Below are 17623 nucleotides of genomic sequence, written 5' to 3'. Positions count from 1 at the left end.
GATAGAGAATTAAAGCGCCTGTTGACTGTTTCCCGTGTTTTTCTGTAATTACTTCAGATTTCCAATATCTGTGGTTTTATTTTGATCTTCATGACCTGTATTGTTATGCAACACCTATTTGTCAGGTGCACCATGACTTGGGAAAGTCATTCTCAGTCATTCCCAGTTCTTCATTGTTCATTTTCTGCAAGCACCCTGATTTCAAACTTCAATCACTTTAGAATGAGCGGCAATAAGCACTAGAAATTTATCAGTACTTTTCAGAGAATAGTCAATGTGGACTCTCTGAAATGGTTGTGCTTGCTACTTCCACATTTGTAGCAGTAGCTATGGTGGTTTTGTTCTGCATGCATGATAGATTGCACATGCTGAAGCTAATCTCGATCTCTGTCAAAACCTGGCCAAAATATGAAGCTTCCGGCAATGGGTTCCACATTTACAATGTTTGTATACCCCAAGTGTGATTCATCCACAATTTGTCTTCAATAGACTTTGAAGAAAACTATTTCACTTCAGACACCCTTCATCTCTGGACAATTCAAATCTTTTGTTGTAAAACAGTTGCATATCGACATTTGGTCCAACCTTTGCAAGTGTGCTCATAGATTTGTTTTAGAAGCATTTCTTGTGTGTAAAGAAAATATTCTTGCTCCCTGTGCCAAAACTATTGTGTGGTAGCTTGGATAATGAATCCATGGTTGTGTTTTGTTTGGAAGACCATTACTCAATAGCGTGGTTGTGTTGGGATAACAGAATCGTGATCTCTATATTCTAGAAAGTACCATTATTGGAATCACTTATTTTGCACCTAGAATGTCCAGTCAGAATTTCTATTCTGTGACCAAAATGAAATATCTTCTCAGCAGAAATTGGTGAAATTTCTTTATTCCAAAAATGATGGCTGGCATTTTTTCCCTATATGTGTTCATTCTGTTATTACAATGCAAGACACAATTGCTGTCAGCTTCTCTAGGCCATTGCCAATAATGTGACTGATAACAGTGCCTACTCTGTCATTGGAAGCATCACATCACAATGAAGCTCAATGTCCTCATTGCCTTAGAATGTACTGTTAAGAATTCCCTGCTTAAGCTGTTCATGTAAATTGTATGCTTCTGCTGTACCTCATTTCTGCACCATTTTTTAATTATTTTTAAGTAGTGGGTGTGGTGGTTTAAGCACCACAGCGAAATCTGGCAAAAATCTGGAGTAATAATGAACCACTTCCAGAAACAACCAGAGCTATCCATCATCTTCTGGTCTCTTCACTTTTACGATGGCTTTGACTTTACTCTTGTAGATGTATGCCATTGGAATTGACTTTTAATCCAAGATAAACAACTTCTGGTTATACAAAATTGCATTTGCTTTGTTTAAGTTCCATGTAATGTTGTTGGAATTATTTGAAAATCTCTTTAAAATGCAAAGATTGCCTCCCTCAACAGTAGAGGACATCCTGGCGACACTGGCAATGTCCCAAGCCTTGTAGGATCTTGCCTGCTGTTGAATGGAAAAGTTTTGGTTATGACTTATTTCTATATAGCAATTTTGTATAAGATTCTAGAATCTTATGGGTACTCATAAGATATGTAAAATATGTTAGTTTCCTTCATCAACATTTAATTCAATATTGATCTGTGACACATCTAGTTTGAATTGACTCCTACCAACTCTTCATAAAGAATCTGAGTTGTTGGCAAAGACTATTGTTCATTATCAACGGCCTGTTGAGGGTCAATTTATAATCGCCAAATAATATAACCATTTTGTGAAAGAAACGTCATTAACTTTTAGTGGGACCAACACATTGGTAAGTATGTGATATATCTCACTGGTGTTCAGTGTGTGCTTCAAAAGGTTTCTCCAAAGCCTGCCTTTTATTTTCTCAACCCCTGTTAGACATTGGATGTTTTTCTTAAGTATCCTCATTACCAGTTGTAGTGTACTGGGAGGTGCCCTGTGTACAGATATTGTGGAAATTGTGAATACTGTATTGAATACACTACAGGAGACACCAAAAGCTGCAAGACAAACGACAAGTACCACATGTACTTACGTCACACATTTGGCATCACATCTAAATATGACTTATTTACATGCAGACGTATAATAGCCCCTGTATGCAAATATTTGGGAGTCTCCACCTGCCTGTTTATTGGTGGCATTGCCCCCATCAAACATCACCAGATTAAATGGAAGTGGCCACCAAAATGTCTGGAAGGTTTTGCAAAGCAACAATCCATCATTTTGTTCAACAGCCTGCCCTTGCCCTATTCCCAGCCCTGTTCTACAGAGCTAAAAATAGGCTTCGTATTTCCATTCTGAGCTTTAAGACCAACCAATAGACATTCTGTGCAAAAATTATGAGATTAGAGCAAAAAAACTGGTCTTCAAAGATGAATCTCATTTTGCCCTGATGAGCAGGGGAATCAAACTATTTCTGAATTAGGTAGGGTTAAAACCTTGTATGAGGAAATGCAATATCTACAGAAACCTGTGGTTGTTTCCAGATTGTACTTCACATATTACTTCCTATTTCTGACAGCATATGGGAAGATAATATCAGTTCTGGCTAAGCTTTACTTTGTAGGGTTGCATTATGAATTAATTTTCCCAGAGCTAGGCTTTCTATGCTCAGTGGTTTGGGGGGTGGGGGAGGGAGGGGAAGAATATGAAAGCCGGGAGGAGACTACCAGGTTTTCCTGGATCTTCAAGCTGTTAATTTTAATGGGCAAAAATCCTCAACAATGACAATAGTATCTGTAAGAATTAGGAGCAGGAGTTGGCTACCTGGCCCTTCAAATCTGCTGTGTCATTAATCAAACTCATGGCTGATCTCCCTTAGTGCCACTTTCCTGTCTGTTCCTTTTTACATTTGCATGCTATGTACAAGGAGACCATTTGGGCCATCAAGTCTTTGCTGGCACTTAGATTTCCCATCAGCCCCATCCCAACACTGCATTATCCCTGTATCCCTTGTTTCTCTTGGCAACCAGTCTTTAATGCAGTAAATACGGTAACTTGTTGTGGCTTTAACATAGTAACATAGTAAGACATGACAAAGTGCTTCAGAGAAGAGATAGTTATAGAGTCATAGAGAGATACAACATGGAAACACACCCATTGGCCCACCAAGTCTGCATTGACCATCAAGCACCCATTCTTAGATTAATCCTATCCTAACCCATTTTATTCTCCCCACATTCCCATCAATTTGCCCCAGATTCTACCACTCACCAACACATTAGCAGCAATTTACAGTTCCAATTAACCTACCAACCTGCACATTTTTGGGGATGTGGGAGGAAACCAGAGCACCTGGGGGAAACCCACAGCGTCACAGGGAGAACATGCAAACTCCACACTGGCAGCACATTGAACAAAATTTTGACACAGGGCAGATGGCCAAAAGCTTGGTCACTGAGGTAGTTTTTAAAGAGCTGCTTAAGCCTTTCAGCTGGGCATTAAACATCCTATGACAGTATTTTGAAGAAGAACAGGAGATTTTTTTTTTCCTGGTGTCTTCTCTTGGAATATTTGTAGAAAAATTATGAGGTCATGAGAAAGTGGTTGAAGCAGGTACAATAACAACATTTGAAAGACATTTGGAAGGGTACATGCAGAGGAAAGGTTTAAAGGGATATGAGTCAAATGTGGGCAAATAGGATGAGCTTAGATGGGCATCGAGATCAGCATGGACGAGTTGGGCTGAAGGCCCTGTTTCCATGCTATGTTACTCCATGACTATGTGGAAAAGGTAAAAGGCAGAGTATTATTTTAAAACCACAAGAGCATGAAAGGTGATGGATTCAGACAGAACTGGAACTTAACTTGCAGGTCCAGCAAGCAATTAGTAAAGCAAACGGTACGTTGACCTTTATTATAAGAGATCTGAATGAAAGAGTGTATAAGAACTTTTGTAATTATGAGGGGCCCTGGTTGGATTGCATCTCGAGTACTCTGTACACCAAATCTTTGTTATCTGAAAAATCATTGTATGGACTTCCCACAGATAGCAAAAATCATGGATACCATCCGAAGTGTTTCCCTGCAACCTAATTGTTGCAGCTGCTGTTTTAATAGCAAGTATTTCATTCAGAGTGAACACACTTGTTTACAAAGCTTCTGAGTAGTCTGTGTTAGCAGAGCGCAGTCTTTGTTTATACATCCTTGGCTTATAATTTCACCACAGATCACAACTTCTAAGTGCCATATGTTTGCACTCCCATGTTTCAAATCATTTCGATGTGGTTCAAAGCCATCGAAAAGAGTCACGATAGATTCTGGGGCCAATCTCATGACCATGTGAATCCATGAATGGTTAGTCAATGGATAACAAGGAATGGGGGTTCAAATTTAGCATCTCTTGCTAAAGAAGGGTACACTTGCAAAAGAGGGAGTGCAGCAAAGATACATCAGATTGATTCTTGAAGTAGCAGGTAAGCAGATTGGGCCTATACTGTCTTGAGTTTAGAAGAAAAGATAACCTCACTGAAAATTCTTAAGGAAATTGGTGAGCTTGGTGAATTGGTTTATTATTGTCATATGTACCGAGGTATAACAAAATACTTTGTTTTGTATGCCATCCAGACAGATCATTTCATTACATCAGTGCATTGAGGTAACAGAATACAGAATAAAGTGTTACAGCTACAGAGAAAGTGCAATGCAGGCAGACAAAAAGGTGCAAGGCCGTAATGAGGTAGATTATGAGGTCAAGAGTCCACTTTAGCATTCTAAGGGACTGTTTAATAGTCTTATAACAGTGAGAAAGAAAATGTCCTTAAGCCTGGTGGTCCGTGCTTTCAAATTTTTGTATCTTCTGCCTAATGGGGGTGGGGGCAGGAGAAGAGTAAATGTCCAGGATGTGTAGGGTCTTTGATTATGTTGGCTATTTCCCAAGGCAGCGGGAAGTGCAGACACAGAGGAGATTGACTAGGTGGATGTGAAGTAAATGCTTCCACTGACCAGGGTCAGAGAACTAGGGGTCAAGATTGCAAATAAAAGTTTGGTCACTCAGAACAGAGATGAGAAAAAATTTCTTTATCCAAAGGGAAGTGAATGTGTGAAATTCTCTACCCAAGAGTGCTGTGGAGGTTGAGTCACTCAGTATAACAATATCTAAAAATGTACCGATCTATTAAGAAGGTTAATTTGCATGGGGTTAGCGCAGAAAAGTGGCACCAAGGTAAAATATTACAATCAGATCAGCCACAATCTCATTGAATGGTGAAGCAGGCACAAGAGCAAAAAAGCCTTGTCTTACTTTTATTTCCTGTGTTCTTAAACTTTATAAAGCAGATGAACCTTTCATTATAACATGGTGTTTGTGGGATTTTACTATGTGCAGACTGGCTGCTACATTTCCTGCATTATAACAATGACTAAACATGAAAAGTACTTTATTGAGTGTAAAGCTATTTTGGATGACGTGAAAGACGTTATATAAATGCAAATATCTCTCAGTTCTGTTTCATGCCATGCTATATATTTTTCTGTTGTGGCATCACCATATTTTCCCAACACTATAATTAAAAACTGCAATAAACTATAATTGGTGTTACAGCCCAGTTTATTCCTCCTCTTTTGGCAGGCTATTTACACAGTCTGCAATTTGAGTCGAGTGCTTGGAATGTGGAGCTGTCTGGATAAGAACCAGAAGCTTACATCATTGTTCATAGCTCTCTTCACAAACACAAGCCTGTCTAGAGCAGAGTGAGTGGTAGTTAAGTAATTAACGGGCTGGACTATGCTCAGTCCAAATGGTTGCCCACACTTGGGCCTAACACCAACCAGGTGACCACACTCGCCTGCACCAACACTTGTGCAATCCATTGTCCTGGGCGTCTTCATTTTGCAGCCAAACTTCTCATCCTGGGCACCCTGATTATCTTTCTTGCAGATAAAAGTACGCTTCACTATTTTTAGCTGTTTCTAATATAGTTTAAGTAGACTTAAATGTTAGGAAGCAAAAATTACTGAGGGAGAGATAACTAATTGGACTTGTAATTGGCTCGCTGATAGGAAGCAGAGAACAATGGTGGAAGATTGAGGGCTGTGACTAGTGGTGTGCCTCAGGGGTCAGTGCTGGGACCTTTGTAGTTCATTATTTATATAAACTATTTGAGTGGGAATGTACAAGGTAAGTTTGCAGCTGATACTAAAGTAGGTGGTATCATAGACAGTGAAGAAGGTTATCAAAAATTACAGGATATCTTGATCATCTAGGTAAGTAGGCCAAAGATTGGCAAATGGCTTTCAGTTCAGATAAGTGCAAAGTGTTGTATTCTGGGAAGTCCAACCAGGGTAGGACTGACAGAGTGAATGGTCGGGGGATATTTGGTTAACATTCCGTTCCCACTCCCAGTTTTACCATTGTTACTTCCCCATTGGGCAGTCTTCCCTCCCAAACCAGGTCGTAGGCCCTCTTATTACAAAGGTTAGCAGCCTTTTATCTAATGGGACACTGATTAACCACTTTAGAATTGTGCACTGCGTTCACTTTTGATGCCAAACCCACTCATAAAGATTACTTACAATTTTCAGTTGTTCCGTACCCCCATAACTGTTCCAACATAAGACTAAGGACAACTTCTGGATCTTCTTCCAAATAGCATCATCGAATCTTTTACTTCCAGTTGTAAGAGCAGATATGGTTTCAGATTAACATCTCATTGGAAACCTGCCACCTCTAGCAGTGCTGCCCTCCCCCAGTGCTGGCCTGTGAACCAATGTTTCTGTGCACTTGTTCTGGAATGGGATTTGAACTCACGGCCACTTGACTCATTATCAAGAGAACAAGAGCTACTCACTGAGCCTTTGCTGACACTTGGGATAATTTTCTCTGTCCCTGGCCAAGTCAAGGCCAAACCCACTTGATTGCCTCTCTACATTTCTTCATCTTCATCACTGGCTCGTCAGAAATAGAAGAAAATAAAAAAGAACTAGAGAAAGTGGAAGAATTAACTTTTTAGGTCTGAATCCCTTGATCAAAACCATGAAAGAAAGTTTCCTAGTTCTGACAAGGGGTCTCACATCTGAAAGGTTAACTGTTTCTCTTTCCATAGACATTGCCCATCCTCTTGAGTTCTTCCAACCTTTTCAGTTTTAGCTCAGAAGCTGTACAATCCCTGATGGGAAAATCCATCTTGCTGGTTCTCCTTTCATCATTCTGTGACTTCTACAGAGCAATCAAAATGTCCACCCAACTAGCATGAAACCCCTTCAGCTTCTCCTGTTGCACTGGTCGTAGGAATGGAGATCCAAAGTTTTCAGCATTCCCTCTGCCTCTCCTTTTGCTGATCTCCTGAGCAAATTAAACTGATGATGCTTCATAGGATACGAAGTCAAGGCCATCATCTTTACCTAAAAAGTGGATTAAGCCGGTTGATTAACGCAAGATGGTCCATCTTCTCAAAAACAGTGCATGCCAGCTTTGTAGAGTATTTGATATCTTCTATTGACCACCTTTTATAGAGCAACATTTAATATTTTATCTTTCAAGCAGCCGGGGATCTATACACAACTATATTACCTTACTAATAGTTATCAGTTGCATTCAAAATAATCGAGAAGGAATGCAAATAAATCTGGTATGTTATTAAGACAGAGATGCCCCCACTTTTTGATCATCCTTCCATTTCATTCTCATTTTCAAAACACTATTGTTAATGCATGTATTTAAAGTGCTATTTAAAACAATCCTTTTTCTTTTTTCAATGAATCAATTTATTTTTATGCATATTCAAAGGTGAGGATATCTGTGGTAAAGACAGGATTTATTCCTCATCAATAGTTGCCCTTTTATGCGATAACAGATGGGCTAATTTCAAATAACAGGGAAAAACTCGTAAAAATCCCAATTACAAGGGATAAAGTATCAGAGGAACTCACAGTGTTAAAGGTGGACAAATCACTGGGACCAGATAGCCTGCACCCTAGGGTTTTAAAGGAGGTGGCTGTAGAGATGGTGGACCCATTGGCTTAAATTTTTCAGAACCCGCTAAATTCCAGGGGGGTACCAGAAGATTGGAAAACAGCCAATATGACTCCCTTTTTAAAAATGGTAGTGAGGCAGAAAGCAGGGAACTAAAGGCCTGTTAGTTTAACATCTATTATTGGCAAGATGTGACAGTCAATAATTACAGAGGAAATAGCTAATCATTTCTGAAAGCTGAATATAATCAAACCTTTTCAACATGGTTTTTTGAAAGGTTTGACAAATCTTCATGAATTCTTTGACGATGTGATAGACAGAATTAATAGAGGGGAACCTGTAGATGTAGTGTGCATAGATTTCCAAAAGGCATTTGACAGGTGCCACAGGCTGGTACATAAGTTAAGAGGAAGTGTATTAGCATGGATTGAAAGCTGGCTGTCATATAGAAGACAAAGAGTTGGAATAAATGGGTCTTTTTTCAGGCTGAAGGGATGTCAGGCATGGTAGTGTAGCGGTTAGCATCACGCTATTACATAGCCAGCGGCTCGGATTCAATTCCGGCCGCTGTCTGTAAGGAGTTTGTATATGCCCCCCATGTCTGCGTGGGTTTCCTCTGGGTGCTCCGGTTTCCTTCCATATTCCAAAGACGTATGGGTTAGGAAGTTGTGGGCATGCTATGTTGGCGCCTGAAGCGTGGCGACACTTACAGGCTGCCCCCAGAACATTCTACGCAAAGATCCATTGTTTTTTGATGTACATGTGACTAATAAAGATATCTTATCCTATAATGGAGTATCCCGGGGATACTCCATTATAAGATAAGATATCTTTACCTTGTTTACCATTTGCATTGATGAACTGGAGGAAGGAATGAAATGTAAGGTTTCCAAGTTTGCTGATGATATGAAAATACATGGAGAGGCATGTTGTGATGAGGGCATTGTGATTCTACAACAGGATATAGACAGATTGAGTGACTGGGTGAAAACCTGGAGTTCCCTTCCTAGGAGCTTTGTGAGTACCTACACGTCAAGGACGGCAGCAGTTCAAGAAGGCAGCTCACCACCACCCTCTCAAGGGCAACTAGGGATGGGCAATTAAATTCTGGTTCAGCCTGTGAAGCCCACATCCCTTGAATGAATTGTAAAAAACCTGGCAGATGGAGTTTAATGTGGGGAAGTGTTCTTGCATTTCGGTAAGAGGAATCAAAAGGCGGATTATTATCTAAATGGAGAGAGACCGCAAACAATGTAGTTCAGAGAGTTGAAGGTGCTCTAGTGCATGAATCACAGAATGTTAACAGGCAGGTCCGACAAGTAGTTAAGAAGGCAGATGGCATGTTGATCTTTATTGTGAAAGGGTTGGAGTTTAAGAATAGGGAGGTGTTGTTACAATTGTACAGTTGTACAGGGTGTTATTGAGGCTAGTTAGTTTAACATTTATTGTTGGCAAGATGCTAGAGTCAATAATCAGAGGAAGTACCTAATCATGTAGGGGGCCTTGATAGGATAGATGGTGAGATGATTTCAGTAGTGGGAGAGTCAGGAACAAAGGGCCATAGTTACAAAATAAGGGGCCAGTTATTTACAACTGAGGTGTGGAGAAATTTCTTCTTTCAGAGGGGAGTGAACCTCTGGAATCCTCTGCTCCCAAGGGTGGTGGAGACTAGCTCGTTAAGGTGAAGATAAATCTTTGAAAGATCGAGAAATTGAGGGTTTGGGGAATTGGCACAGAATAGGAGTTGAGGCCAGCATAGACCAGCCATGATCATATTGAATGGTGGCGCAGGTTTGAGGGGCCAAGAGGCTTATCCCTGTTCCTATTTTCTTGTGTTCTTGTTCAATATATTGGCTTGCTAGGGCATTTCAAAGTATTATCAAGATTTAACCATAGTGTTAACCACATATAGGCCAAAGTGAGTAAGGATAGCAAATATCCTTTTCTAAATATTGTGTTAAGTTTGAGTGCAGTTTTGGTCACCACAATATAGAAAGGACATCACTGGTCTGGAGAGAGTGCAGAGGACATTCACTAGGATGAATGATGAGGAGAGACTGGATAAGCTGAGTTTGTTCTCCTTGGAGCAGAGAAGCCTGACTGAGGACCTGATAGGGGTGTACAAAATTATGAGGGGCATAGATAGTGTAAACAGTTGTAAGCTGTTCCCCATAGCAAATTCATCTATACGCAGAGGACATGGGTTTAAGGTAAGAGGCTAGAATGTGGAACAGATCAACACAAGTACAGGCCCGTCGGCCCACAATTCTGTTCCATCCATGATGCCAATTTAAACTGCACATCTGCCTGCACATGGTCTAAACCCTTCAATTTACTGCTTGTTCATGTGTCTGAATGCTTCTTAAGAGGGATATAAGGAAGTTCATTTTTCACCCAGAAGGTATTTGGAGTTTCGAATGCACTGTCCAAGAGGGTGGTGGAGACATTTAATGAAATATGTAGATAAGCACTTGAAACACCAAGGCAGAGAGGGCTATGGACCAAGTGCTGGTAAATGTGAAGAGTGTGGATGGGTCTGCTTTTGTCCTATGTTGCTCTTGGACCCCATGTTTTTGTTTAAAGGCCCTGTGAGGTTTGAGCCCAAATTTCAGAGTGAGAGGACAGCTCCTGTTGCAACCCTAACTGTATTTTCATTCAAACTTCACCAAGTGCAACACACTCATAATGGACAATGATGGTACTTAGCTCTACAAGCGCGCAGTATAGTATTGAGACTATAACAGTTAGCCTGTAGCTAACAGTTGAGCCTACATATTGGACTCGATCACCTCCTCCTATCAGTTACCTAAAAGAACAGAAGAACAAATGTTATATTTGAAGCAAATCAAAAATCCTCCTTATGAAGTGGAAGCTCTGAGGATGGTGCTTCTTAAGTATGTCCACTTGTAATCAGTAATATCTGATGTATTTGTTTGGGACAGGGAATGATGCAAATTTATGCACAGGTAGTTCTGCATTAGGAAGTCCTGAAACTATGAATTTGGTCTTGATTACACAAACACCAATTCAGGATGTAGAAACCATCTTCTGGATGTGCATTCCCTGAGCACAAGTTATTAAGCATTAAATTATTATTTTTAGTAAGGTGCCTCACCTCCTTACTTGTCCTACACAAGTGATCAAATTGTCATGCAAAATCCCAGGAGCAAGTGAGCCCATGTTACATGTATTTACCATTCTGTTGCCAGGGAAGTTCCCTACCTTTCTTTGTTTGACTACAACTACGTAAGGCTTGGTGGTGGATAGGAATTGCATCAAAGCCACATCTTGCCATATCATGGATTGGAGGGTGCAGGTGATCTACCTAGTTGCAAAATGCATGGCTAATTGGAAGGTAGCAATGCTAGATGCTGGCAATTAAAATATGTGACCCAAGTTATCCAGTCGTCCAGTCCACCAAAAAAGGAATGTGAAAGCAGGAAGTGGTATGACCCAATTTGGGCAAAGGAAATGCAAGACAAGCAAGGTATATGGTGTGGTTCTTTAAAATGCCTCAAATAAATGCAGTTCCATGGTATGAACTGATAGCACAGCCCAAACATTTAGCACTCTTCCCATGTCAGAACATGTTTAAGGGATGATTGTTGCATTGAAAAAGTAATTAGAGAGTGGAACATTCCACTCCACAATTATAGAAAAAATTACATAACATCTCTCTGTTAGATTCATTGATATTCATTCTGAAAATATGTGTGGTGACCCACACATGAGAATGCATGCTTTAATCTTCTGTCCAGTGGGAAGGACATGTAAATCATTTCAAAGAAATAACATTATTTACTAAATGGCAAGGCTGCAAATGTATTTCTTTTCTTTTCAAGTGTACCTTTAAAATAATGTATGAAAAATCTAAAGGTAGTTAAGATGATTGCAATGGCTACTGAATGTCACTCAGGTTTGAAGCTAGTTTACATATCTAAATGGATCAATGATCTATCACTATTGTGGAAAACCACTTCTGGATTTCCAAAATTAAATAACAAATTTGGACTATAGTCAATGAATGTCCTGTCAACCTGTTGCTTGTCTATCATTTTCACATAGATAGCTTCCTAATGCATTTTCTGGATATTTTTATCTTTGTTATATCCTTCATGTCTGGCTCAAGTTACAGACCAACAGTGGAGTGTTGAAAGATTCATTGACTAGAGATATGCTCTGGTAAGGGCACTAGATAAATGATACGCTGCTGAAATTTGATTTCTTTCTCCACCAGATTTCAGGGGCTGAAGGAAAGGAAAGAGTAGAGGTCCCTAAGGCTGACCCTGTAATTCACTCACACTCAGTTAATGTGGTGATCATATAGGAGATCCTCTCTGAAATAGATGGGAATGTTTAACAAGGAATGGGAAGTACCATAATGTTTCCCATATCATTTTGCAAAGACTTTGTCTCTCAATACTTGCTCAGCCTAACTGCCCAGTAGAGATCACAGAACTCCCCCCTTGAGATTTGAGGGTCACTAATGAGATCGCTAGTGTCTTCTGCCCATTCCAGTGCAGGATTGGAGACCCTCTAATTACTGTTTCTGATGGTTGCTAACAGAATGAACAAAAGAAACAGTGTCGATTCACACCAGACTTTAGTGCTCCCTGCTGGGGTGTTATTAACAAATCACACCAAGTGCTGATTGTCACAGGGACATAAGCACTTGTGTCCTGTAGCGGGTATTGTAACATTATTACAGCACCAGGGTTCAATTCCGGCCGCTGTCTGTAAGGAGTTTGTACGTTGTCCCCGTGACTGTGTAGGTTTCCTCTGGGTGCTCCAGTTTCCTCCCACATTCCAAAGACGTATGAGTTAGGAAGTTGTGGGCATGCTATATTGGTGCCAGAAGTGTGGTGACACTTGTGGGCTGCCCCCAGAACGCTTTACGCAAAAGATGCATTTTGCTGTGCGTTTTGATGTACATGTGACTAATAAAGAAATCTTATCTTATCTTATAAGGGAAGGAGGGCCATTCAGTCTTTCAACACTGTTCTACCATTCATTACCAGCACATATTCATCTTTTACCCAAGACCTGCTTCAAAAGGGCATCATTCATACCGGTGCCCAAGAAGAGCAGACTGAGCTGCCTCAATGACTATCACCTGGTAGCACTCACATCTACTGTGATGAAATGCTTTCAGAGGTTGGTCATGGCTAGATTTAACTCCTGCCTAAGCAAGGACCTGGACCCACCACAACAACCTACAGCAGATGCAATCTCACTGTTGTTGGCAGAATCTCAGATGGCGACAAGGCGGCGTACAGGAGTGGGATAGATTGGCTGGTTGTGTGGTGTTGCAACAACAACCTCGCACTCAATTTCAGCAAGACTAAGGAATTGATTGTGGACTTCAGGAAGGGGAAGTCTGGAGAACACACACCAGTCCTCAGAGGGGGGTCAGTGTTGGAAAGGGTGAGTTCTCAACATCTCAGAGAATCTATCCTGGGCCCAACACATTGATGCAATCACGGACAAGGCACGCCAGCGGCTCTACTTCATCAGGAGTTTGAGGAGATTTGGTATGTCACCAAAGACTCTTGCAAATTTCTCTAGATGTACAGTGGAGATCATTCTGACTGGTTGAGTCACCGCCTGGTATGGAGGGTCCAATATGTAGGATCGTAAGATGCTGCAGAGGGTTGTAGACTCAGCCAGCTTCATCCTGGGCACAACCTCCCCACCATCGAGGACATCTTCGAGAGGTGGTGCCTCAAGAATGCGGCATCCATCACTAAGGACCCTCACCATCCGGGACATGCCCACTTCTCATTACTACCATCAGGGAGGAAGTACGGGAGCCTGAAGACCCACAGTTAATGTTTCAGTAACAGCTTCTTCCCCTCGCTATCATATTTCTCAACAGTCCATGAACCCATGAACTCTACATCGTTATTCCACAATTGTTTTTGATAACTTATAGTAATTTTTGTGTCTTGCACTGTACTGTTGCCATAAAACAACAAATTTCACGATAAATGTCAGTGATAACAAACCTGACTCTGATTCTGATTCTGACCCTTCATGCTTTTAGTTATTGAAAAGCTATGTATACCAGATTTAAAATTAACAATTGCTTTATCAATTGGTGTTTATGGATGAGAGCTCCAAATTTATAATTCTACTTGCAGTTCACTCCTGAAAAACTTGGCTCTAATTTTCAGGCTCTAACTTTCAGGCCTTAGTCCTAGAATCTTCAACCAATAGAAATAGCTTCCCTCTCTCACCGTCCGATCGATCACCACTGATTTCCAGACAATTTCAATCAAGTCATCTCTTAACCTTCAGGGATTATGGTCTGAAGGTTGTGTTATCTCTCTTTATAATTTAACCCCTGAGATCCATCTATTATTTCGATTGATCCACACTGCACTCTTCTAAAACTAACATTTCCTTCTTAAGGTATAATCCCAGATCTGCTTAGAGTACTGAAGGTGGAAGTCTAACCAGTGCTTTTGTAGCATAGCTTCTCTAGAATAACTTGTACCCTCTTGTGTTCCAGTCCCTTGGACATAAAGACCAACATGCTTCCCTTCATTGGTTGTGGCATTGAGTATAAGAGTAAGGAAGTCATGTTGCAGCTATATAAAACTTTGGTTAGGCTGCACTTGGAGTATTGTGTGCAATTCTGGTCATCCCAATGCAGGAAGGATGTGGTAGCCTTGGAAAGGTTACAAATGAGGTTTACCAGGATGCTGCCTGGATTAGAGAGTATGACCTATAAGGAGAGGTTGGACAAATTTGGATTGTTTCCTCTGGAGCTTTGGAGGCTGAGGGGAGACCTGATAGAACTTTATAAAATTATGAGAGGCATAGATAGGGTAGACAGGTAAAATCTTTTTCCCAAGGTAGAAATGTCAAATACTAGAGGGCATGCCTGGAAGATTAGATGGGAAAGTTTAAGGGAGATGTGCAGGGCAAGTTTTTTTTACACAGAAAGTGGTAGGTGCCTGGAACAGGCTGCCAGGTGTAGTGGTTGAATTAGATATGACAGTGGTGTTTAAAAGGCTTTTAGGCAGACACATGAATATTTAGGGAATAGAGGAATTTGGATCATGTACAGGCAGAAGAGATTTAGTTTAATTTGGTATCATGTTTGGCAGAGACATCATGGGCTGAAGTGCCTGTTGCTGTGCTGTTCTATGTTCTATGTTCCACGTTCTTTGTCCTATGTTCAACACTTCAATAGACTTTAATTTGATGTTGATCCAGCCAAATTCAGCAGTTCTGATAAAAGTTGTACTTCACTCTGCACTCAAATCTATAACTTAAAGGTTGACCATTTGATCAAATCTACTGACAATAAGTATTGCATGCAGCATTGCATCGGATGCTTATTAGTATATACACAGTTGTCACTTCAAATCTTAGCCTAAAATAGGGAAGACATAACAAACAGACAGTCAGTGGATGAGGAGTGGGAGGATATGTTGAAAGTGGCTCAGTTAATCTCTTTTTGAAAACTGTTGAACGTTTTAAATTGGGTAAACAATTGTAAAACCTACATAATGCTCATCACACCCACTCAGTGGTAGACCAGATGTTTCCAACAATTATACAAATAGACACTCTACCATTGTCTGGGTCTGGCCTCAGTAAATGCTTCAGACTAACACCCTCACTGTAGCATGTCAAGGGATTGAAGATTTTCCTGAAGATTGGTACCACTACTAGAAGTGAGTTGGATTCCATGTTCCTCTGACAGAATCCATCACTTTGGAGGAGCAACAAGACAATAGAAACATAGATATTTATGGAATGAAAGGAGACAATTCAACCTATTGTGACCATGCCTCCTTTAAAAACGTCTTGAAGATTACCACACATAAAGTACTCATCCAAGGATTTTTACACTGCAATGAATTTCTGTCTCCACCACCCTCTCAGACAGTGAGTTATAAACCACTTCACCCTCTGCCCTCCAGTTGAAAACATTTTTCATTAACTCCCCTCTAATCCTTCATCTAATCTCCTTGTTATGCTCACCTCAGCTAAAGGAAATAGGCCCTTCACATTCAGACCTTTATGATTTTGTAATTGCCTCTGACTATGTGGGAAGAATAAGACTGAAGGAGAACAAAATCAATGTAAATGTTGAAGCTGTTCTGAATAATCCCAGCAACTGTTCACTGACCACTTGCAGAGCTTGGGGAAAGAGAAAATTACCCTGTCTTTCAGAGGGTCCAACAACTCGGAGGATCTATCCTGGGCCCAACACGTTGATGCAATCATGAAGAAGGCATTAGGAGTTCGGAGTTTGAGGGGATTTGTTATGTCGCCAAAGAGTCTTACAAGTTTCTATAGATGAACAGTGGAGAGCATTTTTACTGGTTGCATCACAGCCTGGTATGGTGCCTCCAATGCACAGGATCACAAGAGGCTTCAGAGGGTTGTAGACTCAGCTAGTTCCATCACGGACACAACTCTCCCCACCTTCGAGGACATCTTCATGAGGTGTTGCCTCAAGAAGGCAGGACCACCACCATCCGGAACATGCCCTTTTCTTGTTACTACCATCGGGGAGTGGGTATAGGAGCCTGGAGACCCACACTCAATTCTGATTCAGAAACAACTTCTTCCCCTCCACCAGCAGATTTCTGAATTGTGCGTGAACCCATGAACTTTTCCTCGTTAATCCTTTATTTTTGCGCTATTTGTTGATTTTTGTAATTTCTAGTAATTTTATGTCTTTACACTGTACTGCTGCCACAAAACAACACATTTCACGTCAAAATGTCAATGATAATAAATCTGATTCTGATTCTGATTCTTCCTCCCAACTTGGAAGTGCCTAACTCGCTGACTAATATCTTTGTCTTACCTCCAACAACAGCTCAGAGAAGGCAACAGTGAGAAATCAGCCAGTGTCTTGGACGCAGTTCCTTCTTCATTAGATTCATGAGGATAGTCATGCAGGCCAAGATAAGGCAATGGTGGGAGTTTGGGGTAATTGGAGAAAAATCTTAATGCTGGATTTAGGGGAAAGGATTAAGGCAACAGGTATTTACATTCCACTTGTGTAGAACAACACACCAGGACTGCCAGAAAAGCAGATGGATTTCAAGAGAGAAATTCAGCCCTAACCCTCTAAAGGATTTCCTGAGCAATGGGAATTCCTGTTTCAACTGGTTCAAACCACAGAAAAGGCATAATTTATTTGTCAGTGCTTTTCTGACTTTCCCATGGAGTTTAAAGTTAACCCCTCCCTAACAATGCACTCATTATCATATAAACTGGAGCAGTTGTCATTATCATTAAACTAAATCTACCAGATTAGTTGAAGCAGATCTTGGAGCCCTGAATTAGTGACAGAAACTGGGAACTTTCTCATAATAAACATGTCAAGTGTGGGGTGTCTGATCCATTGCTGGAGCAACAAGTTTAGCACCCAGGTTGTTTGTTTTTTAATTAAAAACCAAAAAGCATAGAATCAGATAGCACAGAACAAGGCCATTCAATCCAGTATGTTTGTGCCAACTTTCTGGAAGAAGCTTTCTAGTTGAACTACATCCTAAAACATGCAGGTTGGTAGGTTGATTGGCCACTGTAAATTGCTCCTCATGTGCTGGTGAGGGGTAGAATCAGGGAGAAGTCGATGAGAATGTGGGAAGATTAATAAATGGGATTATCGTAGGATTAATGTAAATGAGTGGTTGGTGGTCAGCACGGATTTAGTGG

At 40.7% G+C, this 17623-nt stretch overlaps 1 long non-coding RNA gene across 1 annotated transcript in view; it reads right to left on the bottom strand.

Annotated features, from left to right (window-relative positions):
* LOC127572869 (uncharacterized) overlaps nt 1-16846 on the bottom strand; it is a 37916-nt gene extending 21070 nt beyond the window's left edge. The window contains exon 1 of the long non-coding RNA XR_007956708.1: nt 16767-16846. This is a non-coding gene — a long non-coding RNA (uncharacterized LOC127572869). The remainder of the gene's footprint in view (nt 1-16766) is intronic.
* Nucleotides 16847-17623: the final 777 nt, after the last annotated feature.

The sequence above is a fragment of the Pristis pectinata genome, chromosome 7, assembly GCF_009764475.1.
Source record: "Pristis pectinata isolate sPriPec2 chromosome 7, sPriPec2.1.pri, whole genome shotgun sequence".
Lineage (NCBI taxonomy): Eukaryota > Metazoa > Chordata > Chondrichthyes > Rhinopristiformes > Pristidae > Pristis > Pristis pectinata.
The sequence above is the reverse complement of the archived record's forward strand: the minus strand, read 5'-3'. Positions and strand labels throughout refer to the sequence as shown.